This window comes from Paramormyrops kingsleyae, chromosome 2 (assembly GCF_048594095.1).
Source record: "Paramormyrops kingsleyae isolate MSU_618 chromosome 2, PKINGS_0.4, whole genome shotgun sequence".
Taxonomy (NCBI): domain Eukaryota; kingdom Metazoa; phylum Chordata; class Actinopteri; order Osteoglossiformes; family Mormyridae; genus Paramormyrops; species Paramormyrops kingsleyae.
Genome location: NC_132798.1, coordinates 13843253 through 13871009, shown reverse-complemented (window position 1 = coordinate 13871009; position 27757 = coordinate 13843253). Strand labels below are relative to the sequence as shown.

At 38.9% G+C, this 27757-nt stretch overlaps 2 long non-coding RNA genes across 2 annotated transcripts; both read right to left on the bottom strand.

The window, feature by feature from the left end:
• Positions 1-438: 438 nt before the first annotated feature.
• LOC111856517 (uncharacterized) lies at positions 439-15453 on the bottom strand. Its single transcript, XR_002841155.1, has 3 exons — positions 15352-15453; positions 1063-1192; positions 439-968 (listed from the first exon to the last, which is right to left on the bottom strand). It is a non-coding gene; the product is annotated as an uncharacterized lncRNA (long non-coding RNA).
• A 10597-nt stretch (positions 15454-26050) lies between these two features.
• Positions 26051-27479, bottom strand: LOC111856548 (uncharacterized). Its single transcript, XR_002841160.1, has 3 exons — positions 27367-27479; positions 26367-26501; positions 26051-26262 (listed from the first exon to the last, which is right to left on the bottom strand). It is a non-coding gene; the product is annotated as an uncharacterized lncRNA (long non-coding RNA).
• Between the last annotated feature and the right edge of the window lie 278 nt (positions 27480-27757).

Sequence of the window (27757 nt, the reverse complement as noted above, 5' to 3'; positions counted from 1 at the left end):
TGATAAATAACTGACCCAGTTTACATTTATATATCTTCAAAGGAGAATAAGATGTTGATTTTCCATTCAGAATGAAAGCATGAAAGCTTTGTACTGCATACTCTGCCTATAACTACACATTTTAGGACTACCATAAAAGATAGGGACTACCCCAGTGTTCTCAGTATTTATAGATTACATACTGTACAGAGTCATATGGATGGTACTGTAGTTGAGGTTTGCACACAGAATCCAAATCGTTGGAAGAAAATTGTACTTACAGTGAAATCATGCAAACGACATTTCAAATGACTCCCCTGTAACAATAAAAACAGACACCAATGCAAACATGTGACAAATAAATTCTGCAAATTTCTTTATAACATGGTAATATTATACAAGGATTGGTTTCAATGGGTGTAGGGGCCAAATCAACTGTAAATCCTCTGCCACTCAAAACACACACTGCACACATGTCCCTACTGTCCATACCCAAATCTACACCATCGATACAATACAGCTTCAGGGAAAAGAATCATTTAAGGAAAGAGACTATTCATCATTGTCTCTTGAGGTCGAGTATGAGAGTCCACCTTCTGGCCGCTGAAGGACTCTGTCTCCTCCCCACACCTGCTCAGTACTCTGGCTGATGTGTTGTTATGGAGTAGTCTAAGTACTCTGATGAATTATTCTTGGCACCCCGTTCTTGTGAAGCCTTGCCGGAGTGCCCACTGTTTGACAGAGTCAACGCCTTTTGTTAGGTCTATGAAAGTCATGCATAGTGGTTGACTTTGATTTCTTGGAGTCTGGCAGTAAAAATCATGTCCATTATGCTCCTATTGGGGTGAAAACCACTCTGGGACCTTCCCAGTGCTGGAGAGCAAGGAACTGCCATGGTAGTTTTTCACAATGCTTTGTCCTCTTTCTTAAAGATAGTTATGGTGAGTGTGTTCCTGAGTTGTGCAGGGATTTTCTCTTTGTCCCATATCCTGAGAATTAACATTGGACATGTCTCAGGACGTCTGGTTTCCCGGCCTTTAGAATTTCATACAGACCAGCAGCCTTACTGGTTTTCATACTCACAATGATGACCTGTACTTCACTCAGGCTAGGTGGTTCTGCCATGTCCTCTTCTATGAGACGCTGTGGAAGTCGTTGCAGGGAATCCATTCTGGGACTAAAGTCCTGGTTCAGAAGGTCCTTAGCAGTGATCCTTGAAGTATAGATTAGTCACACAGCAGTACTGGTTACATGAGATTCTGCCTACTGTTCCTAGTCTTCTAGTGTCCTCACCAAGAACTGGAATTCATCTAGTCGAACTCCAGCCTTCAGTGTATAATCAGGCCATGTTTGAATGCCACACTTGCTAGATGACTTTCAATTGGGGATGCTTCAAAAGAATTCCTCCATTTTCTACTGTGAAGGAGAGTGAGAACTTTCCCTCGCCCTCCTCAGAGAGCATCATTTTTGAGAGGTGGCCTCCTCACATTGCTCCCTGAATATCTGCTACGAACGACTGGGCTCAAGTGGCAATTACCGCTCTGAAGTACGAAGGCAGCACTAGCTCTCAGTTCAGTCCTGGACCTAAACCCTTCAGCCAGCTGGGCTATTCAGGTTGGAGCCAGTGACCCAGAGCACAAATGACAAAATCCTTTAATGTGTTGCCTTTCCTTCTGCGCAAGTGGCTTGTCTTACATCTGGGAGAAAGTAGGGATTGAGAAAGGCCCCTTTGCAATCCACAAGCTCCACCTCACTAATTCTGTTTGCAGCAAATGCATACCACTGCTTGCAAGGAAATTTAATCCAAGACCTTGCTCTTTCTTAAAATTAATAATGTAAATAAATCCTATTTGATGACAGAGCATCAATAAGGCCTCCGTGCTTCTTCCAACCTGCTGATAATGATTTAAGTGCAACGATTGGAAAGGAAGGTTCTATGGGAAGATCATTATGATGTGGTCAATCCTTTCCCAAGCTATCATCCACAAATAAAGCGTTATGCACTAAAAATGATAACTCTCTCCACTACTGGGCCACTGTGAAAACAGTGCTGTGAAATCCATGCATATGGTGTCTTGTGGGTAACCGCATGAACACAACTTGCATCAAGCCCTCTTCAAGCACTTCAACCATTTAGTCTCTGCATTCCATTATATGTATTTATTGCCACTAAAGTGCACAGTTTTCTGACAATGAATAGCTTTATTGGAAGGGCTGGGACAAGTTACTTTGTCATCTTGAGAGAAGTGTTATAGATTTCATTACATTTATTCAGCAGCCACTTTTGTCCAAAGCGATATACAACTAAGAATCACAGAGCAGGGTCAGATACTGTCTCTGGCGCAATTAGGGTTAAGGGCCTTGCTCAAGGGCTCAACTGTGACTTCACTCTGACAGCCACAAAATTTGAACCAGTGACCTTCTGATTATAGGCACAGAGTCCTAATCCTACCCAGATACTTTAATGAAATTCAGTCTTCACATATCCCATCTCGCCCTCCTATTAGACACGCACAGACACACATCCCTGTATGTACAGACAGGTGAGATCAAAGATTAGGGTCAGAGGGTATCCATTTGTCCAGCACCCCTGGAGGGGTGTGTGTGGTTGGAAGATTGTATAATTTGTGTGACTAATGAGAAATGAGAAACAAATTAGTGAACTTTCAGTGATAGAGATGTGACTGAAATATGCGTAACACGTATACAGACACTCCCTGGGTTACAATGGTCAATATTTCGACTTCACGGTGGGTATTCCTGTTCCGTTCTGTTTTTCACTTTCTGTACATTATTCAAAAAATTACACAAGATGTTCAACACTTTCATTTTGCCCAGCTGTAGGCTAATGTAAATGTTCTAGGCATGTCTAAGGTAGGCTAGGCTAGGCTATGATGTTTGTTAGGTTAGGTGTACTGTGTTAAAATGCATTTTCTCCTTACTACAGTATACTTTCGTTTTCCAATAGGTTTATCTGAACATAACCCCATCGCAACCCGGGTAGTATCGGCACATTAATACATACATCAGAATACAAAATATATCATATTTTTCTCATTACCATTTAAAAGCAACATACTGTCAGATGCTTGCAGGAAGTCATGTGAATCTTTGGAAAGTGACCTGGTTTTATTCAATGTTGACCAAGGGAATTCATTTCCTGCGTGACTGGGATCAAAGAGGGGTATATAAGATGTGTGGAAAGCAGATAATCAAGCTTCAAAGTTGAGTTCCTTGTAAGACCAGAGTGGTCTCAAGATGGGAAAACACTGCATGAAAGTGGTCTTGCTATGGTATGGATGGTAGTCCTCCTTGGACAAGTCTATTAAGAGGAGTAGAAGTTAGATTTATATACTAAAGAGTCAAAGTTTGAAATACCTGTGTGCATATGGTGTATTTCTAAAGGAGTCTGTATATGTGGGTCCCACTTTTAAGCATGAAGGAAGTCATGGTCTTAGGTTGCTTTTCTGGGCATGGCGGTGGTCTTTACCAAATCTGTGCCAGTCTTGACCATCATAGCTCTCATACATAAGTGGAAAGTTCAGGACTAGAAAGTAAAAATCCAGACCAAAGTTTTGTTTCAACCAACCAGTTAATTGTAAAGAGTCACAGTCACAGAGTACACAAGAGGTTGGTTGAAACAAAATCTTGGTCTGGATTTTTACTTTCTGGACCTGAAATTTCCACCTCTGCTCCCATATGTTTCAAATGCATGCAAGTCCCATCAGATTATGACTAATTAGAAATCCTTTATTCTTCAGTAAGATAATAACCTGAAAAACACATCAGATGATAAAAGAAATCACAAACTAATGACCTGGTCTGTCAAGGAAAACTATCCCACAAGCACCCCACTCTATGAGGAATTTCAGGTGATATTTACTGAACCCCATAACCTTGACCAGGATAAGAGTTTTTTGTGTTTTTTGTCAAATAACATTCAATGTTATGCATTAGGTTTAATTGAAAAAGCGGCATATTTACAGATATCTTATTAGAAAATTTGCTGATACCTTTTGCTTTGATTTTTTTTTATGCAGAATAACCTTAATATGACTTTAATTGTTTGAAAAGTAAAGGTATTTTCCAGGTGTAATTAGCCAATCAATAATATCCCACATTATATCTACTATTTATTTTACATCAACTTATTATTCTGAAAAAATAACTTTTTATGATTCTGTCTATATGCTGTGTATAGTCACAGGTACCATTCAGATTAATGAATGTCATTTGTCATATTATCACAATGGTTAGTAGCATATGGCACTGAATTCCTACATTATTCTGCAGTGGGTTTAGTAATAGCAGCCAGCAACCTATCTGGTACGCTAATTCATTCTCTGCAAATCAGCTCTCAGGTGCAGAGATTCAGTTCAGGAGATAATGTCACTGGCAGCTGTAAGACTGGAGCCAGTTTGGGAGCTGTAATGCACTGCAGCCTTCTCATTTAGGAAATCATCTGGCCTGCCATTCATTTCCCAGTCTTTTATCAAAAATAAAGTGCCAACTGGACATATAAAATAAAATTAAGTATTATATATTATGTAACCAGCAAAACTCCCCAAAGCACTCTGCTTCACCTGTGACACTAACAGATAAATGCATAAATGAACAAATAAAAAAGCTGATACAGAGTCTGCACATCGTACTTTGTTTCAAAGAAGTCAAGCATCATGACCTCATCAAACACAGCAGGGCAACTAATAATGTTACAGAGTGTAAAGAAATGAAAACTTGATTCTGACGTTTCACCTATCATCTAAAGAAAGAGCTCTCTATCTATACTGCATAATCATATTCTCTAATTGCATCATGTGCAACATAAAGACCTGTGTTTGGTATTTTTTTAGTAAATGTTTACTAAAGCCCTCAGGTTTTCTCTCTAATCCAATTACAAGCTGTGGCTGCTTTGGATCTCTTTCAGGGATCTTCTGTATGTTCATGCAATGTTGTGCTGTATACCTTATGATGGGATTTTAGTTTAATTATAGAACCCCTGTTTTGTAGTGCTTATTGCTGACATATTAATGAAGACACTCGACAATAATGAAATCATTAACAATGAGCTTGATGGTTTTGGCATATATTAATAACAAAAGTACAGAGTTGAAACGCATAAACACTTTCACTGTGTGACAGAATTGTTACTTGACGAAGATTTATTTTATACGATGAACAGCTTCATTATCTTCCCAACTTCTGAGTGACTGCAATTTTTGTGGCACTTGACTAGTTTACATGACAACAAATCAATCATTCTGTGTTGTTGAAACTAACATTAGCTTTACAGTATATAGTATATAATGCATGCTATTTATATTGCTGCTTTGTACTATAAAGTAAAATGACATGCAAATATAGTAGGGTCTTTTCAATTGGTTAATTCCATGAGCTTCAACAAGCACGTGGCAAACTGAAACACATGGGAGACCATGCCTTTTGCTGCCGAGGTTCCTGTTTGAGGGAACGCCCTGCCAGTGTATCATTGTTATTAGTCAATATGACACAGCTTTGGGCAGTGGTGGCTTAATGGTTAGGGAAGCACACTTGCAATTGAAAGATTGCTGATTCAAATCCCTGACCAGCAATGCACTGCTGAGGTACCCTGAGCAAGGTACCGCCCCCAAGCACTGCTCCCCGGGCGCTGAATTAGCTGCTCCCTGCTATGTCATGACGTTAAATGCAGAGGGCACATTTTATTGTTGTGCACTTGTGTGCTGTGGTGTGATAACAATGATCACCTAATTCAAATTCTTTCTTCTGTATGACAAAATAAGCAGCATAGGAGAGCAGGCTATGAGAAAAGTCAGACCAAAACAAACTGGTGAGAGTTTATTTAAAACCTGGATGGTATTTTACATTCTACTCCACATTTGCCAGGGAGTCCAAGTGAATTCAGGGCTAGTATGTACTTGCAGATCTTGCTGCTGCATCTTTCACAAGCTGATTACACTTTATGGATGAATTTGCGAAGCCACAAGTTAAAACGGGTTTTTTGAGCATTGACGGTCATTTCTCTAAACTTAGCTATGTCTTACAGATTAAGGAAAGACCTTAATATAAGAGTGAGTGATATACAATGATATAAAAGCTGCACCCAGCCTCAAAGTGTTTAAGAAAAGACTCACGACTCACTTATTTCTCTTGAACCCAAGACCTTTGAGTTGCTAGCACAAAGCTCTAATTGTTGAGATACAGGAGCTACAAGGCATGAGAAATGCATCTTACACATAAAGGTATTATTATTGTGTGTGCCCTGCGATGGGTTGGAGCCCCATCCTGGGTTGTTCCCTGCCTTCCACCTGTAGCTTCCAGAACAAATCTGTTTCAAATCCTGAAATGTGCTCTTTTGCACAGAGGCTACTACTGTATTCTCCAAGCTGTCTGCAATTCTTCAAGTGACTGCTAGGTGGTGCATAAGACATTACCTAGCCTGTATTTTATTCTATTCTATTATTCTTATTGGCTAAGAGGATAGTTCTGTTAAGGACTCATCTGGGCTATATACCAAATATTAGGCAGCATTAATATTATGCTTAGAGTATTACTGAGTTGAGCTACCAAATATATATATATATCTAATGTAGCCCAGTAAAATGATAAAGTGAATGTGAAGTGATTTATAGAATGTGAGTCTCACAGTGTCCAGCCAGTTATACAGTCCACATTTCAAACCAATTTATTTAATACACACCTGTTAACAAGCCTTTAAAGTTCTAATATCCTAATATGTTATATTTAGAAACACAAGGTTTGTATAACTAGTGACCACAATCAACTCCATCCTAAGGGACAGAATGACCAGTGATAGTTAAATTCGCAAGTACTGGCTAACAATAAAATTTAGTTTTCTAAAATTATCATTTGATATTGCCGCATCAATTATATCTGAAACAATTAGAATCTAAATAAAGGGGATTTAAACATTTATATCAAAAATGTAACAGTTAATCTTAAGTCAATGGCAAATATCTTGGAATTAATTTTTAAAAATGTAATGCAGGACCTACTCATCATCATAATTAAACCCTAAATCTTGTCCTTGCTCATATAATTAAAGAGTATAACTTACTGATACATTTTCTTCCACTCTGACCTCTACAATAAATATTGTGATACTCATAAAAAACAATAAAAAAAATGCTGATGGAATACAAGCTGCAGTCAGACATTTTCAATCTTTTTCAATGATTAAAATACAAATTGCTCTCTGTGAAATTAGTGATATTTTATCTTTCTTGGGAAAGATAGCCAAGTAAACTATAAAAGTAATCACTACAGCTAGGTCAACATACTTTTCTAATCTAATTGATGATAGTATGGTCACTCTAAACGCACTGAAACAGGACTCGTCAACATAATAAATATCATACTCCCCCCCTATTCTAATACCTTTGCTCTTGTGCCTGGATTTAAGTATCACTTTCACATCAGAGATCATCATATTCCCTTGTGCAGACTGGAGAATTTCCTTGGTGTCAGTGAATGGGGATTTTCTTGTCTGTATCTTTTCTTTGAGATGTTACTGAGAAGTACTCAGTAATTAGACAAATATCCACAGGAATCTGCTTTGGGCCACGACTCTTTTCCCATTGCATGCTGCACCTCGAGGCTATCCTATGTAAGAATGATGTTAATTACCGACAATGCACAGATTATACATGTATCCCTATTTCTTTCAAACTGAAGTGAAATATCTCAACTTATAAGTCTGAAGGACTGTATAACACAATACTATTGTGGACTGGATGCCTTCTTTGTGTTGATTTAGCATAACACAAAAACACAGTAGGCAGGAGCTAAGTCACAAACATACTTTTCATATTGTTCAGTGCCTTGTAGCCTTTGTCTGTGAACGGTGCTTTATACATTTCACTTGCTTTCTTACGTTCTCAGACATTGTACCGGATTGCTGTGGCTTTCGGGTCAAAGTAGCAGCAACCTCCATGAAATATTGTGGTATTAGAATTGATTAGGAAGAGCTCAATCTTATATTAAAGTCTTTCCTTAATCTGTACGACATAGCTAAGTTTAGAGAAATGACCGTCAATGCTCGAAAAACCCGTTTTAACTCGTGGCTTCGCAAATTCATCCATAAAGTGTAATCAGCTTGTGAAAGATGCAGCACCAAGATCTGCAAGTACATACTAGCCCAGAAATCACTTGGACTCCCTGGCAAATGTGGAGTAGAATGTAAAATACTATCCAGGTTTTAAATAAACTCTCACCAGTTTGCCTTGGTCTTACTTGTCTCATAGCCTGCTCTCCTATGCTGCTTATTTTGTTATGCAGAAGACAGCCATGTCATATTGACTAGTAACAATATAATCCGTCTGCTCACACCAATGACTGGAACACACACTTTGTATTTAAGGTCAGAGTATAAAGGTACATCAGAGCCTCTTTTTGAAGTTACTACATGGAAAATGGCTCCTGACCACAAGGCTTTTGGTGTGATAAGACATCAATGCTCTCATCCTAGTGTAAGCACAGAAATCAATGTATGTATAGGTTAATTAATACGGGAAACCCTTGCGAGTAACGAGGGGAACATAATTGAGTTTGTGGTTGTTACACGGAGGTTTTTAGAGAGAGCTCGTTAGCGGAATGAGCGGCAGAGTAGCCTGGTTGTAACCTCCAGAAAAAGCAGCGTTATTATAAGAAATACCACTGAAGTGGATAAGCTTGTATTCAATTCACCTCCCGCGAGCCGAAGACCCCGTCCCCCGGGTGAGTTCCATTTGACTACCAGAGACCATTACCAAGAACTTTTAAATATTACACTAGTATTACCTGCTCTTACCCTGATTTGATGTTATATGCCCTGTTCTGGAGTTTGCTTGTCTCTGGTCTTCTCCATGATTGCATTTATCCTCTGCTCTCCATCTTTTTATTGTTCTGTTGTTCTTAAGCATCCCCCATATTGCACCTAACTGACTGCTCTATAACTTATCTATTAATTAATTCTGCGTTGGTCAGTCTTACCGACATATTCATGTCTCTTAAAAAAATAAATAAATAAATAAAACTGCAAATTAATTTAAAGCACTTTTTGATAAACTTGACAATGATGAACTACACTAATTTGAATGATTTATGGACAGACTTGGTTATTTCCAGAATAAAACAAATATAGGCTATTTTGTTTTTCCCAATCGGCTTTTAGATATCTGTATGCCTTTCGTGGACCTACCCTTTAAAGGTTGAATTATGTCAGTTCTGAGTAAAACTCTTGCACTGAAAGTAAGTTTATACTGACAGAAAGTGTAACGGCTATAGAACACTTTACTGAACTGTCCCTGAGAAGGAATTAATCAGACTGTGAGAACAAGTGCACAGGTCCATTAACTTCCTTCCTCGTCAAGGGAACCAAAATAAGGTGGTGCTGCTGAAGGAGACCACAGTCTGAGATGTCAGATGCCAGCGCGTGTCTCCTTGTGTGGCAGCCGTCAGGTGGGAGACTTGTGCCAGCGAGCCAGGGCCAGTGGTTGAGTTCCTGAAGCGTCTGCCCATCGCCATGAGCCCCAGGTGGCCCTGACTGAACAGTGACAAGACTGTGTCATGATGAGAGAAAGACGGCAGGTGTCATTCACCGTCTATCTCATTAACATTGATCAATAGCATCTAGAAGACTGTTTTCTCTGATAGATTTTAGATGAGACATACTGTGTATCTTAGCTAAATCAATAGAAATTGAACTATCGGATTTGAGGAGAAACAATGTTTCCCTTTCTTGCATTTGAAACTGTAACTACCAACCTATTTGCATTTTAGCCCCTTTTTGACTTTCCTGTGTAGTATGGGAAAGCTGTCAACCTTAATGTCTAACAGCCTTCTGTTGCTATGGTCAGGGAGTATTTCATGGTAGGGTTTTCGAAATAAATAAATAATAAATAAATAAATAAGTGTATATACACAAACACATATGATATGTGGATTTCCTTGCTTTTTCTTTGTGTTTAGTTCACTAGACTTTGCATGTGTTCAGCTTTAAAGTCAAACGTATCCGTTCAGAAGGAATATTTTAAAGGAATCGATCAAAGGAATTAGAAATTAATAAAAATATAAAAATATTACTGGCATACTAGCTTAATCATCATACCACAAGTGTAGTCCTCACATTTATTGCACGTAGGCAGCTAAAAGGGATAATGGTCGCTCAGTGTTTTGAAAGTTTTCCCAACAGCGGCTTAAATGGGTTTGCATGTTCTCTACGTGTTTACAGTATATGGGCTTCTTAACATGCTCCAAATCCCTTTTGGTTTAGAAGGGACTGGTGTCTTCACATAGCTGCCATAATTATCCAACATGACATCTCCTATTCACTCATATGAAACAATAATATAACCAGAATAGTGTTAAGTATCTTGCAGGGGAACAACTAACCTACACAGTTATACACCTGTGTTCTTCCTGTCATTTAACTGACATTCACCGATTACATCCTGGTAATACTGACTAAGCAGACCTCTCTGAATAAGTGGAATAAATAAAAAATTAATATTATTGACACTGGGGTAACAAATAAAGAAGGCAACACAGTACGTGAAATTTATGTTGTTTTTATTTTTATGTTTTACTATCAATCTAATTTAAACAAAAGGGTAAGGATGAGTACTCTTGTTTCCTCCTGTAGTCAAAAAACATGCAATTTGTTGAATGGGTATGTCTACACTTCCCATACTGTGTAATGAAGCACGTAAGTGAGCCGCCCTGCAATGGCCTGGCATCCCAGCCAAGGTGTTTCCTGCTTGCACTGGATAAATGGCTATTGAAGACAGGTGGATGGATATTAGCAGAAAGAGTAGCTGTTTGACACTGAGACATGCAGGACATACTGTACAGAGCAGTCAGTTTTTTATACAACTGGCACTTCTGTTTAGACATAGTATGTAGATCTTTTACATAACTTCCATTAACATTTGATGAATGAGTAATTTGGCTAAACATTTCCACACTTGTCTGTGAAAGAGATTCCTTCGGCAGTTGTGTCAAGGTAAATATGTGCCGATGAGAGGTTGATTTCTCCCAGAATATTCACCTCAGGGGAACCAGGGAACACACAAGGTCAGTACTAAACTGTATATGGGTTAAAATGCTATTGATTCTGCACTAGTCAATGCGCAGGAGATATGAATGAAACCTATTCATCCATCCTGCTAGATGGAGGGATCACTAAACATTACACTCAGGTGCCGTCAAAAACTTTCACTTGCAGCCCCTCTCCATTTTACACCTTAATCAAACTGATGCATGTCGACATCATACCAACCAAATTTGTAATTTAACATTTATCTAACACAATCTTTATCTCCAGTGTGGACTTCACCTCTAAGTATTTTTACTTCCTCTCACAATGGAAACTGCAAACTAACATTCATTATGCCAGATTAAAGGCACTGAGTAATTTTCATTTCCAAATATTAAAAAGTTTAATTGCAGGTAGATTTATTTAAAAACATTGTGGCAGTGGCTTTTGAGTCCTTTAGTCAGGGCTGAACAAAAGCTTGAGGCAAATTTGAGCTCAATCAACTGTTAAACATTTACTCAGCCATCAGAGTAATATAAATATGAATATACTAGGTGCACGATGAACAGAGACAATCATCTTGTCTATCAGTTATGTGCCACGGAACTTGCTTCATAAATTATACATGAGAAGGTTTATTGTCATCAGAGATTGGCTCTTACATGCTTGTTTCTAATACCAGTTTGCAGCACATACAGATATATTTTCAGGTTAATCTGTTGGCAAGATTTGACAATGCTGCTGGTAGATCGAACTTGATAAAAATCAAATTTCTGAGGTAAATTTATGACTAAGTCCATGCAGATAAGAACCTGACCATTGTTATCAAGGCACAAATACATTGGCATGGTGCACTTCATCAAGGAAAGCACAGAGAACTATTTTTTTGCTATTATTTAACTAGTCCTGTAAGAGTGGAAAATTTAATTCTAAATGGAACCTTAAGATTATTCATGGACATTAACAGAAGATGTGTTTCTGCATATAGGTAAGTATTAGCAGCCAACACAATCCTAATTCTCCTTTTCTATTGCTTTGGATTGGCTGTTTTTGGTCTATACGCATAGTTGTCATGGCTGCTCACCTGTTAATGTTTTGTCATTTTTGGATGACGGCCGAAACAAAAAGCATCTCTCCAGTGCTGGGTAAGTTTAATCCTTCGTGCATTGAGGGTCTATTCGCACTGTTCCGCATTTCAGTCATTATTAACAGCCTCGAGCTCTCGCCTCATCTTACGTCTCAGCATATCACGGAGCACTGGGCTCCCCGCTCTTTCTTCAGCTTGATAAATAGCTGACAGCCATAGTCACTTTACAGATAAACCTGGGGGAGTGTGGGGATTGTCAGCCACTGTTCCTTTGAGGCTACCAACCACCTTATTTAACGTGACGTTGTGTTAACTCAACTTTGCCCTTGATATGAAAATGTAGGGAGTTCGAAGAGAGCTGAAGCGCCCAGGAGAGTTCTGTCAAACAGATATTCCGTTAAAGGGGATTAACAGCGAATGTAAAAGAAAAAAAATGCATTTTTTAAGGTACCCCTCGAGATTTTAAAGTTTTTACAAATGCAACTGAAGTTATTTTAATGAGTCATGACCAAATATAAGGCTGGATTTTCTTTTCACTTGTGAAAACTAAGAGCTGACTGTGGAGGAATTTTCAGAGTTTATGTTGGCAGCTACATCTAGTTTTCTAGGGAAACTGTCACCTATTCTTGTCTCCACCTTCGTTTCAAGCTCGAGTACGCTCAGTGATTCTCCTGTGCCAACTTGTGATCTTGTCTAAATTTATCTAGTGCTTTGAAATTTTCCCTTTGAAATTAATAGTAATTATGTCTCTGACTTATGACTTATTCTGGAACACATTAAAGTCAGGAGGGCATATGGCAGAAGGGTTAAATTGCCGTGATGTATCTGTGACTCATTGTTCAATCACTTCATCTCTGTACATTAAGAAATTAATCTTCCTGGAAGTTGTCGTTTTGTTTTGACACTTTCCTGCCCCACTCGTCTGCTCCTCCCGTGTGCCACGCCCCCTCATCTACCTTGTGTGGAATCCCTGTGTTACCAGCTGTTTCTCGTTGTTGATTAGTCCAGTGTATTTAAGTCCACGTTAAAGTATATTTTTCCAGTCAGGTCATTGACGTCCGTCTTTTGCTTTGCCTCGTGTTTCGTGTTGTTTGCTAAATAAATCCCTAGTTTACCCGATTCTTCGGCTCTGGCTGCTGCTTCCCTACCGAAAGCCACGACAGACACGTTGGCTTTGTGTCAGAAATTTGCTTCAATACAGTTGAGTGCAAGCAAAAGTCATGGGACGATGAGGTAAGTCGGAGGTAGAAATGTGGGCTGCAAGAATTATTTACCAGGTGAACAAACACCAGCAGACAGACAGGGTACTGAAGAAGTGGTCTTAACCACAGATGGACAAAGTGGTCACCAGTGTAGCCTTTAGCTTACCTGGGTTTGCTGATATAGCTATAGATGGCTTATGTTAGTAGAAAAGTTCCTCGATTTTTAAAAATTTTTCTCTGCTGTACCACCAATATGTTGATCCTTGCAAGCAGAGGCATATTTCATACCAGCATGCATCAGAAGCAGAGCAGGTAAGGCAACGCGGGGAGGAGAAAGCATCGTTGTCTGTGAATGTACCAGAATGTCAGCCACCAGAGCAAAATGAACTGCAGCTTCAAGACATTAGATCCTAATGGATTTTTTTCTGCCATGATGCCTTTTACCAGACAAGGTTTAATGGAAGATGGTGTCTCAGAGATGCCATGCTGTTTAATCTCCTGGATCCTCCTCACTCCACTCTGAATAGGGAGCCCAGAGTGGATACGCTTACCAGGCAATTAGTGTGATGCAAATTGTGTGGATATGTGTGTTGACACGGTATTTCTGTAATGAAATCATCGGATAGCTTTTGTTGCGTTCCCTCTGACTGAAAACTGCTTTGCATGTCTTTTTACTATATTCTTAGTTTGTTTTATTTCATATTACCTTTTATTGTGCCTTTTACTTTTTATTGCTATATTTGTCTATATTATTATTTTTTTCTTTTTCTCCGTAAAGAATCTTTAATTACCTCTGCATATGAAAAGTGGTATATAACTGAATAATGTGAAATAACTGCAGATGTGAAATCTGCTGATCCCGAAAGAACCCCTAAGGGTTTAGCTCTGGTCCATGCCTGGAACCATCTCAACCGAGACGATAGACAAGATTAGTTTGATATTGTATTCAATACTAACAGCAAACAAATTAATAGGTACTGAATGGTCTGAGTAGGCAAAATTAGGTGAGAAGCCCCTTCATCCATCCATCTATCTACCCATCCATAACTGCTTAACCACTGTAGAGTCACACTGAACCTGAAGTCTGTCCCTTCATGTACAATAATAGAAAACAGACCTCTCCTCTCCTCTAGTACTGACATATCCAACCCTTTGACCCAACTTTTAAATCAGATGCAAATTTTCCTCTCCCTGGCTGGTTCCCCCAATCAGCTGTTGTTTATCTCTGTTTCAGTTTCACTTCCTCAGTTTGTTAAACACCAAAACCCAATTAAGTCCTGGTTCAGTCTACTTTAATTTATTTTTGTCTAATTTTCAGGTTCACTGATTACCCTGCTATTGTTTGGAATATGTCCAGCAGAGGTCCTCAGTCCAAAACAAAAACTATTATGAATTTGCAGGCTACTTTCATTAATAATTCTTTGTACTAAACACACAGTAGTTAAAATCCTGCTCTCTTTCCACTGAGATTAGGCAAGGGAATATGCAGCTTACAATTAATTTAGTTAATAAGCCTACTTCTGAATCTAAATCTAATGGTATTTGGACACCATGTCAGGAGATTACATAAGATTAAGTTGTACTTGCCAGATTCAGGGTTGCTGGTTTGTCATTTATAAAAAGCACAAAAATGTCTAATGTTGATTTTGAATCCTGTAACCAGAGGCAGACTAACCATAAAGCAAAACTAGGGGGCCCATGAAGATCTCATTTCCAGAGGTTACATTTAAGAATATAACATTATAGCAACATGTCCATTACTAATTTTTAGCAACAATTTTTAGGATAGACAAAGTTGCCCCCCTGTGGGCTATAATGGACTATTCCTACTTCGAGACTTTGCATCACCCAACTTTCTTTTTACACTGGAGTCTACCGGTTATGTCACCGCCAAGCAAACTGGCACAAAGTAGCCTAACAGAACAAAAAACAGCGCAAAGATACAAAATTAACATTGCATGTCCTGTGACTCTGAGGGAGTGGTAAACAAATTGTGACCAGGCATGGAGAGAACACAATTAAACAATTGTATGCAAAAGTGCAAAACTAACCTTAGCAAAAGAGGGAAAGGTTAAACTTCTTAAATTCAGCCGATCAACCTGCTGGCGTGATACGGATTTTTAGTCTGATCTGCGAATTGTATCGACTGCACTCCTGCCCCCATCCTTGGCTGTTTCACATTAGCTCTCGTTAGCAGCTTTGGAAGTTGATAATGAAGTTACCCCTCACTTTGATTAGCATATTATTGATGTTCCATTGTTTTTAATTTCTCCTCATTTCTCTTTGAGCTCCAAAAAAAAGCTCGTATCAGCCTATGGCCCCAGAGAAGTTAGTCCACCTGTGCCTGTAACCAACTGCAATCTTTTCATTTTTTACCGAAAAATGTGTAGAGTTATTTTCTTTTCTATGCATGGTTAGTGCTTACACCTTATTCATGAATATAAAGTTTTTTGTTAAAAATGCAGGTGCTTTAACCACAGCAGGAACCGCAAATTATGCAATTGGGGAAAATGTGTAATTGTTATTACTAAATGATGTGTAGTACATGCTCACAAATTTTTTTTGCTTCAAACTCATTGTCAAAATGAAACATATACTGCATCTACAGTTAATACCTGCTTCAGTTTTTTTGCCAGACTTTTTCCACGGGTGGATTAATGAACAGGCCTGTCTAGGATGCAGCCTGTGTGGGGGGGGGGGAGTGATTAGGGCGCCCCTGTAGCCGTCTAGTTTTTTTTTAAATTATCATTTTTTAAAAGTGATCCTTTATTAGTCATTTATTTCTTTGGGAGTTGGTGATTGGTTACAACTGAATGGGGAGACCATTTCTAAATATCTCTTTTCTGGGGGGCCTCTTTTTAAACTGTTTGGTATTTTCTGGTATGCCTACTGTGTTTCTGTACACTGAGTTGGTCTTTATCAAAAATGCATGGAAGAAAACAACGTAATAGTACGATCATGTCTCATATTGTTTTTGAATTTGCCCCTCTCTGTAAAGATATCTATGATCTATCTAAGATGTTACATGCTATCTATGGTTAATGTGTCATTAGCGCACACTGTGGATGCAGTTGACATGCACTGGATTACAGTGTAATGATTTAAGGGCATTACTAATGCCTTTATTCAGTGAGGTCTTGGTTGAGCTCCTTCTGGTTGCTGCATATGACTGATGTGAAAGTGTAAGCTTGCCGTTTGCTGTTCTTCTGATGTGATTGCTCTCTAATACAGTGTCAAATTGGACTTTGATTTGTAGGAATTTTTTTATAGGCACTAATATTTAACAATTTTAAAATTTCATAATTAATTAATAAATTGTTCTGGGGAGTAAGGGCAGTAGAGGGGGTTGTGGAAATTATAACATAGCATAGAGGCACCTGAACTTGTTAATTTGCCACAATCCTCAAAATCTTTCACAATACAGTTACTGTTTATAAGCCCATAAGTCATAAAAGCAGGTAATTAAAAAAAAAAATTAAAGGGAAACTGATAAAATCCTTTACCTATACTGCAGGAGCAATTACATGGCCGCAATCTAGAAACCAGGGCCATTAATTGCAGAGAAACGCATCACGGTGAGCTGCGGGGGCTCAGTGTTAAAGCTTTATCTGACCCCCCTGTCAAAGGCTGCATTGTGTGTAGCTATTAACGGCTGTGAACAGGACACGGGTGGCTGCTTTTGGAACCAGTCTGCATTAAAGGTCCTCTGGGGCATCAAACATTGGCAGCTTTAGCCCCCGTGTTCCTGGTCTCCATTGGGGACTTCTGCTCCCTTGATGTGATTCAGACACACATTTCAGATAACGCAAAGTCCGCACCGAGGCCCATTTCGAACTTAGCAGAGAATGCAGTTTAGGATATTCTTGGTAGAATTGAAAATCCCGTTATTGCCGACACTTGACATTATTCAGTCAAGTCACTGACCAAGCACATTAAAAAAGTATTTATACCTAGGTTAGTCTTTATTTTAGCAATTCAAAGGAATACATGATTATATTAGCCCACTAATATTAAGTGTTGCACCACTAAAACTAATCCTGTTTAGGGAAACATAACCAATCAATGTAAATTTTTGTTCTTTAGTGTAAGAATGAAAAAAGTAGCAGCCAAATATAATTATCCAAAAAATTAACCACTGACCAAAAAGACATATTTTAATTAATATTTGCCTGATAACACAGGACACTTGTCACGTCCGGGCAGCGAGCTGGCGGTCAAGCAGGCAAGCGGAGCCGTGTATCAGGACAAACGGGGGTTTATTCGACGAACATGCAGGGAAATCGAGGCTGGACATCGAACATGACATTACATCACAATGACAAATCTCGGGTACACTGACTGAGACTAGGACTAAATACATGAGACTAGACAAACGTAACAGGCAACAGGTGAGATACATCAGGTTTGGACAGGAGGTAATGAGGGGGCGTGGCACACACGAGGAGCGTTCGGAGCTGAACGTGACAACACTGATGTGTCAGTATTAAAAGTCCAATTTTGCTCTGTACTTTTCCAAATGTAATGTAATCCGTAGTCGAATATGTTTCCAGATTTTAGTCTACTTTTTAAAAGCAATGTTTTATAGGTTCTTGGAGTTGCAAAACTTCCAGTGCATTAAGGAGGTACACATATACTCGTGGCTGAGTACATGGTTGTTGTTACGATGCGTGCGGGCAAGCGGGGAAGCAGGCAAATAGAGCCGTGATTACGGGTAGAAACAGGGATTTATTCTCAGGGAACGAACAGCACGGCAGACAACATCACGAAACGTCAATGACAGATCTCCGAAGACTAACTCAGACACGGACTAAATACACAGGACAAGCCAAGAAAAACAGGAAACAGGTGAGGACAATCGGGAATTCACACGAGGTAACGAGGTGGGCGTGGCACACAAGAGGATCGGACGAGCTGGGCGTAACAGTTGTATTGTATTTTCTCACCCACCCACACACAGAGAATTTTTGGTTCAGTTTAAATCACCTTAATTCCTTAAATAAAATACTCAAAAGATAGGAGCTTTTTCATACCAATGTCATTAAATAGGTGTGATTACCTGAAAGGGCGTCAGTTAAAAGTAAACTGATTTGTAACAACAATTGGTGAAATTAGTGATCTAGCCTATAGTGCCTTTGCAGCCCAACTTTATTTGACGTCTTAATATAATGAGGTTCACCAGATTTTTTTTCATGTGTAACCACTAAGTGAAAGTGCTGCAATTTTGGTATGATTTGTCTCTAACTTTTACAATTCCATATCTTCACTCATAAAATGTCTCTGCAAAATCAATTTCCATTGATTTTTTTCATTTCTTGTTAATTTCAATCAAAAATGTAGCCCTATTCCCTTAGAGGTTAAACATGTGTCAGCCATCTTTGGGTCAAGAATGCACAAGATTGTGCATAATAAGAAAGACAAGGTGAGGCATTGCTTCACTGGGTCGGTGTGATATCACACTTTGTAGCACAACTAACTGTACATTGACGTCTTTTAGCTTAGCAAGGCAGAACATGTTGCTTGAATGATGTTCCTTTTATCAACCTAATAGTGCTGCCTTTTTTGAACTGCCCCAATTTTTTATACAAAAATGTATAATAATAATAATAATAATAATAATAATAATAATGACACTTCATTGATTCCCATAGCAGACTTTTTTCTTGTTCTCCATGACAAACAGACATATATGCAGGTGAGAACATGCATTAAAAAGCATTAAAAAGAAATTTTATGTGATTTGAATGTTATGTTTTTTTTTTCTTTTCTTTATTTTTGGTGAAAAGATGCTTCACCTGTTGTCTAGAATGCACCTGCATCCACCCATACTGGAGGATAATAGAGATCAATAGGTTTACCACCTCAGCAAACCTGCAAAACTGAGACTGATTTATATGGATGTGCAGTAATATTTTAGGAGTGAGTGGCTGCGAGGTGAATAGGGTCAGCCCACCCTATAGGCAACGTAGGCAATCGACATTTTGTCAGGGGGTGTAAAAGAGAGAGTGAAAAAACAATCACAATTCCTCTGCTTGTATTCTATGACATTACAGTAATTTATGCTAGTTCTAATATTTTGCTTTTTTGTGAAACAGACACAAGATAGCTAGTTAGATACCCTGACTTACTGAAATGTTTTTAATGTAAATGGATTGACAAAATTTGTTTTATGCTTTTCTGGGGGGTGTGTGTGTGGGGGGGGGGGGGGGGGGCATCGGAACATCCAGAACTGGCTCTGCTTGTGACTCTCAAGCAGTCGTTTCTTTTCACACGCTTGCTGGTAATTAAGCTTCTGCATGAAACATCTCTTGTGTATGTATGGTGTACTCATTTGAGATGGACAGCGTAGCGTTTTAACTAGAACTGAATTAGGTTTGATTTTCTTGCTTGAATTGTATTTTGCTTACTGGTTATGCCAGTGTGCCACTGAGGAAGTGTCAGCACCACTGAGAAAGTGACAGCACCATTTCACACTCCTCGGTTTCCGATGCCACAGGGACGCAGTCATAGTTTGCCTACAACACTTCTTCAAAAAGGACTCTTCTACAAAGTCAGAGGTTTAGCCATGTTTCACATTTAGCACTGATCATCTCCCCGCATTCTCTGGATAAATGCTACTCCATTTGCATGTCCTGTCAGTGAACTGTGTATGGATGTGATGGAGGAGTTCTTGGCTGAGTGTGTGTCCCCTCCACTGATTTCCAAAAAGAGAGCATTTATTTTTACTCACAATTTTATGATTGGTGGATATTTGAGGTACCCTGAGCAAGGTACCGCCCCCAAGCACTGCTCCTCGGGCGCTGAATTAGCTGCCCCCTGCTATGTCACTAAAGTCACATATGGGTCAAATGCAGAGGACACATTTTGTTGTTGCGCACTGTGTGCTGTGGTGTGTTGACAATGACCACTGATCAGCAAATTCTAATTCTCATCAGTCAGTGACTCCTGACTCATTTTCCTTTATAAGTACATAATTTGATCCTTAGAAGCATCTTTATAGTAAGTCTCCACCATACTACTTATTAAATTAAACATGCAGTTTCCACTTCAAAGTTGTTAAAGGACTGCAGTTTAACTGCTCTTTTGATGGCTTATTTAAATTACTTTCTGATACATTTGCAAGGACTTGCTTTCATATTTTTTTTTGCATCATGAGATGCAATTAAATGATTGAAATGGATTTTTTAATAATTAATGCAAAACCATACAGGGTTTTCACCGCTAGCTAAATACACACTTTATTTTAAATAGTTTCACTTTTCCAGGTTTGCCAACTCTCACGCATCTGGCGTGACACTCATGCTTTCAGACTCGTTTGCTCACGTTATAAATCTTACTGCAAATCCATATTATTCCATTATAAATCTAAAATTAGCTACATCAAAAGCGTTGGGGTAGAGATTTTTGACTTAAGCGGCTGATGGGAGAATAGTCCGCTATATTAGTTGTTGATATTCATATAACTGAAATATCATAATGCAAGTGGCAAGTGTTTTTTATTGTGGTAAAAAAAATGTGTTTTATCAACTATTGGGTGATATGAGACTCTAATCTCTGTTCCTATAAGATTTTGGTCTGTATGCATTTTACTGAAATTTGCGATGACGATAAATCAGTCTAAAATACTACAGTACAGGAGAGAAGAGATGAGCACCTTTGCGTTTGGGCTGCAGTATTTTTATTCATTTAGCTGCAGTCCTTTTGTGGTCTAAAGCATCTGACAAGGCGTCCCTGTTCATAACAACATCCTGAGCTTCAGAGCAACATCGGTGGGTGGTTGTATAATATGACTCTGGATTTCCCACCAACTGATAAGCAGTCTGGTTGGGCTTATCGGAAGGGAAGGTGACACCCTGCTTACAGCTGGAGGACTGACCTGCAGCACAGGACAGAAGTCACTTCTAAGTTTAGAAGCTCAAAAGACCTGAGGTACAAAGAAATAAGCAATAAGGAGAAGCTGCAAAAACAGTTTCCTTGTCTTTTCTTTTTGAGATGAAGGAGCAAAAAGGAACAGGAAGAGAGCAATTTCAGGCCTGGATTTAATAATTTAAGTCTAATTAATTTACCTGAGTCTGTGGGTTGTTAGTTCATTTGAATATTACTCTTGTTAGTTAGTTGCAGTTAGTGTAGGTGCTCTGTCTGCAGTGAAGCAGGTTTTTTTGCTGTTTATTTTGCCCTGGTAAATCTTCTCTTTAATAACTAAACCTCTTATGTTAAGTAGATACACATACATGCTGCATAATATAGTTCTTTATATTTATAATAATGATGACTAAGAGTCCTGTTTTCCAGGAGAACAGGACTTGTTCTGAGGGAAAAAAAACGTCCAGCGAATCGTGAAAAAAGGCAAACCATCAACTGATGAACTTCTGGGGTGTGTGCAGCATGAAATGAGTAGGGCAGAAGAGAATATCACAGAAAGCTGTGGAACTCAGCAGGCAGACTAATGCATGGAGTTTGTGATTTACTGTATCAAGAAAATTAATTTCTGCCTGGTGGGCATCTTTTTTCGTCCACCACCTTGATGCATTGTTGTTTGCCGAGGAATAATTAGTTAATTAATCAAATCTGCAATAGTGTGTCCAAGATGAACCAAGACACCATCTCGATGTGCCATGTCCCAAAATGCAGTTGTGCTCCTCTGTATTAATACATGACCAACTGCCTGTTTGTTTGGCTGTCTTTTTTGCAGACACTGCCCTTTAAGAAATGCCAGGAAACACTCGACATTGCCCAAGAAATGCAGCTGATATTTGCTGTGCAAATGCAGACATGTTTAAATATTGGCAACAAAACTGTTTATGCCTGACTTTTAGAAACTCACATGAGCTGTCAGAACTTTCTGAGTGTGTCCTGTGAACTAGACTCACATATTACATTAATTCATGTGATGCCCAATAATAAGTTTATGTAAATGTGCGAACACGTTTTGCTTGTTTTCGGGTCAAACAAATTGAGACATCTTTGAATGGTTGCCATAAGAAGCACATTTTAATGATATAGTATGTAATGGCTAATAATCATTCATCCATCTGTCCATCCATGGTCAACTGATCTGCTTAACCTGTGCAGGACACAACGTACTCGGGAGCAATATGGAGGGAAAACCCGAACATTAATCCATTAATCTTAAGAAGTATTTTGCAGCTGTTAGAGTTGAGTTGCAGGGAAACATCAGGAAGTGCGTCAACACCCCACTCCCCAAACAGCTTTAAGACAGACACAAGTCACCTGACATATCACATGATGCATATCTCAGCAGATTGAAGCCTTCCTAAGTGAAGGATCCCCAGGTAGCTCTGGGGGCAGAACTGATGAGTCTCCACTGTGCTTTTTCCCCCCTGTGCTTCTAACTAAACCTACAGCAGACTCTTAGTATTGGAGCTCTTTTAGTAAACACATAGCCTTGAATTATGAATACATTTTTGGTAGTAACAACTACGTAGAAAACTAAACCATGTGTTATACTTGATTGCTAAATGTTACATCTTTATCTTTTTGTGTAATATGTCAGGATTTTTCTTCTTAGTAATTTTTATTCATTTAATCCCTGGGATTCACATGACCTTAGACATTCCTGATAGTACTGATTTTGGCTTAATCAAGGTACTCTTCTTTTAACTCTGCATTGTACTTGTCTGACTAACTAGGTGTTTGGATACTTTTTCCTGGATACCAGCCGTCTATTACTGAAATGACGCGTAAAAATCTAATTAAAGCTAATGTCAGTAATGGCCCAGACTAATGAATCCCCATTCTCTATCAGAAATACAGTGCAGGTACCATGATTCTGGTTTGGAGAAGCTTGCAAGGAGGACCAGTGCCAGTGGTTCGGCCTCCTCCACTGTGCTACAAACTGTGCAGTAGCATTTTTGCCCGAGAAATGTCTCCATATTACATGCAAATTTGTTGAGTTTTTTTTTTTGCAGGTATAATAACATTAAATTATTGCTTTAATATTTCATATCATCTGATAGGGGAATTTAATTTACTAAGCACAGGTGAATGGATTTCAAAATTGCTTTCTCTCCCTTGTTCCATTGTGAATTATAAACAACATTCATTCACCTGTGCCTAACTTATTTTGTTGTTGCCAGAAAAAAAGTAAATAATTTTATTCCAGTGAATAGAATAGATTTCACATCGTTTTAATTAGATAGAACCTTTTCTAGTGGTTTCTCTATGCTCATTCGCCCTAGTGAATCCTGGTCATACGGAGCCCCGTTCATGACGTAACGATAAGAATTATAGGTACATATTGTGGCCACGTGTTACTAATTTGTTCCCATGATGTATTATATCGTGGGCACATTTTACTTATTCATCCCCTCGTTTTAGTTAAATCGTGGCCACGTTTTATTAATTCATTCCCTCATTTTACTTGTAGCATGGCCTTGTTTTACTAAGTTGTTCCCTTGTTTTACTTAAATTGTGGCCATGTTCTGCTAGTTTGTTCCCACGATATATTAAAACTTGGCCACAATATATATAATTTCTATTATTATGTTGCGAGCGGGACTCCATAAGGTTACTTAAAGGCTTAGTGAGAAACTTAAAGAAATTACTTGAGAACAAATGGAAAACCCCAGAGGCTTCAGATAAAAAAAAAAATCAAGATATGAGCAAGAAACTAGGGCTGTAATTAGGGCTGTAATGGTACATGTACTCGTGGTGTACAGTTCAACACTTGATTTTTGGTATAGTATACCTAAATGAATGAATGAATACATTTCTTGACAAGGGTGGAACGTATATTCATAAGTAGATGCAGGGGTGCTGTAAGGGGGGGGGGGGGGGGGGTTGAGTTAGCACAACTCCAGATATTTGGAACATAATTAGATTTGTCTGGGTTGAGGCCAAATGCCTTCATGGGATCCATGGGAGCCCCCCTGGGTAGATGTTGGACGCAGAAAACATTATACTAATTCTGACTGTCGGTTGCTTATGGCTAAAACTGGTTACAGTCAGTCATAATCTGCAGTTTGGGAACATTTTGGATCCAAAATAAATTACACCAGCACTGAAGAGAGAATACTTCATAGGATGAAGATGTCTGTTGGCTGTGTTTTTCTGAACTGTACCAATATATTGCTGGAAAGGCATCCGACATGCTAATCATTTGAGACGACATCACCCGAGTGTGTGTATGACTGGAGCGAGACAGAAACAGCCTCTGCGAGTTAGTCTCCCTGTGGCATTTAATATGATTTTGCAAAAAAAAAATCAGGCTTGACTAACAAAATAATCAAGGCTAAAGCAGTGTTTATTGGTACTGACATGCACTATGATTGTTATGATGCTATATTTTTTATTTTTTAATTAATTTTACATATTTATTTTAACAATTTTAACAACAATTTCAAAATAAATTTTGTTTTCCCTGCTGTATTTAAATTCCACCCAACCTTGAACCCAAAACTGAAGTTTGTACCAAAGTTTGTCCTGTGAATTTTGTGTACCAGTACACCCCTACGAGAAACTCTATATCATCAGGGAAAAAGTTGGAAAATCAAGCACAAGTCAATTTTTCTGTCTCCTTATCAATGTACACATTGTACAGCACTCGTACAGCGAGTTCTAGTTAGGCCCTATTAACCTTCATCCCAGGTTTGAAGAAACAGAGAGACTGACTGGAAGCATCATGTTTTAGTTTTAGCTGATACATATGTGCACTTGTGTTGGAAGGAGTTTGACATTGGGGGGGCTGAATTTGCCCCGGGGGGGGGGGGGGTTGTGGATATGTGACATTTATCATGACATGACAATTGGCAAACATGCAATAGTCACACCGTGAAATGATGCGATATAAGAAAGATTTTTAAGTTTCTAAATGATAAAGATTATTTTAAATAAGACTAACACTGTTTAGGTTGTAGTTTCCAAAACATAACAAAAAATAACTGATCCATGTGATAAAGTATTTGTTTTGTCTTTGCTCTCTGCATGTGCAGTGAATTGGCCGCAGTAATGCCTGCATTCATAATAAAATATAAGAAACACCGTTATTTATTTGGGGGGGTCTGCTGATATTCGGGGGCCGTGTCTCGCCTGTTCTCCCCTATTTCCGATGCCCCAGCATACATGTCTTAATCCCCACAGTGAATCTTAATTCAGTCATAGTTAACAGTATATATTTCATAATAAGAGCATGGCCATAAGGTTAAAAGCAGGAGAAATGACTCCCATCACTTGTCCAAAAATGATGATTTGACTCCACAAAAAGTACCTGTCCTTAGAAAGAAAGTATTTGATCTACATCTGGTCATTTAAATAACTCTGCTGTGGGGTGTCGCCTTGGGTGTATGAGAAATGCACGCAAAGCACTTGTCTCTCCCTGGTCAGGTTCTATTAATAACTCCTTCCTCTCCCTCCTTTGCCTAAAAGTCACGGCTAATACTGGCCTTTATCCATCTGGCTGCCTCCTCTGCAGCTGCGGGTTTAAGCTCCGTTGGAGGACAGCGAAGGAGTTTAAACACCTCTGCCAGCCACTGACCCTGCAGATAATACAAATTACAATTTGAAACAGAATGAAATTTTAAGGAAACGGAATCCTTCATTAATCATGAAATACAATTCCTGGGAGTTTATTAGGTGCCGTCAAGTCACGTGGCTGTCGTTCCTCAAGAATGTTCCATCTTCTGTCTGGGTCTTCAGGCTCCCCAATGAAATTTTCAGGGTTGTGATGATTAATTGCATCCTGTCGTGCCCAGCAAACCTCACCCAGTACTAAATGGACTGTTCCAGCTACCAGATTGTTTTCACCCATGTGTAGTACCACCTGGTTTATCCCGGTGACCTTAGCCAAGTGGCAAAGTCTTGTCTCTCATTCTTGAGTTGTGGTGTGAGAGTTTGTTTTAATTTTAGACTTCTTTTGCATGTGACCTTTTGCTTGATTCCTCATTTTCTGAGTTCAGGTTGTCCCCAACATTCTCCGTGACACATCCACCTTGTTGCAGGTTTAGCGACTATGAAGGTGAAAGTAGGAGAATGATAAATGATGATTAGACACAGATTAAAACGTATAGAGGGTGAGAAAAGACAGAAATGAAGTAAAGGTAAGAATAATGACCTGCTGTAGGGTGACAGAAGTAAGGAAATACAGAATTTTTCCTTTCAGGGGTTGGCTACACAGTCCTTCCAAGGCTTACCAGCATCCTCTATTGTGTTGCTGGTCTTTATCCATCCATGTGGGTCTGTGGAGCACCTGTAGAATTATAATTGGGAAAATCCTGGAAATTGCTGGCACCTTGTAGCACAGGCTTGCTAATCTGCATGAGGCTCCTGCAGATCCTCTTATCAGCCCTCGATTGAAGGTACCCTTCTCCACCCAGACTGACGAGCTGGGTTAAGCCACTGTTGGACTTTTCAAATGTTGGTCATACAGAGAGCCAATAGAACATCACTTTATTGGCTTTCTGGGGATTGCTGGATTATTCTTTTTGTTTGCCTGAGAAAATAAAAGGTCCAGGGGTGACAAACCATCTGTCTGCCTCATCCTGTGTTTTGTCTTGGATTCCACCTGTTTCAAAATGCTTGCTGCAGCAGAATAGGAGTGGCTGGGTGTGTGTAAAGTAACCCAGCATCAAGCCCTGCTGGATGGCACACGGTAGCATGGAACACATGTTCCCCCCTGGGACTCTCACCTGAGAAGATCTTTTGTTGTCAGATCTAGTTCCCCATTTCACTACTGGTACTAGTAAAAGTATTTTTCCCCAAAATCAAATATGGAAAGAAGAACACCCTTTATACAATAACATATTCTGCAATAAAAGGGAGCTGAACAAAAAGAAGACCAAAAAAGAAATGTAGTTATTAGAATCCACAGAATATTAATCTCTGCTCATGAATTACAGAAAATTTCATTTGCAAGTGCAGAGTTTACATTAAAATGGACTCTTACACCGATTCACTGATCTATTACATTAAGCCCTTCTATTGAGACAAGAGCACGTATTAATTATGTAAAAAGTCAACGAGTGACAACCGCACCCAGAAATTACATTAACGTAACGCAAGATCAAGTGTATGGGGGGGGGCATACAGAGACTGATGAAACAGCTTTAATCTACCTGGGAAATGTTGCACTGTTTATCAAGCAGTCAACTGGGCCTCAGAGTCCTGAGATGACAAAGCTTTGTTAGATGAAGGTTTTCCGCAGGTCTGCTCCCTGACACTGCACTGGGACTTCAGCACCACTGTGACAGGGAATGCACATGTTCAGATAGAAATCACGATTCTTTTCATTGTTTCCATACTTGTTTGACAACAAAAGGATTCATTCAGAATTGTTCACTGATTTGTTAACTTTTTCTGCCTTTTATTTTATTAATTCTTTGCCAAAAACACATTCCCTGAATGTCACCTTTATGAAACTTTAGAAGTAATAAAAAAAAACACTTTGGAAGTACTTTTAAATTTTTTTGTAGCTAGCAAAGGATTTTGAAATAGATTAAAATTAAA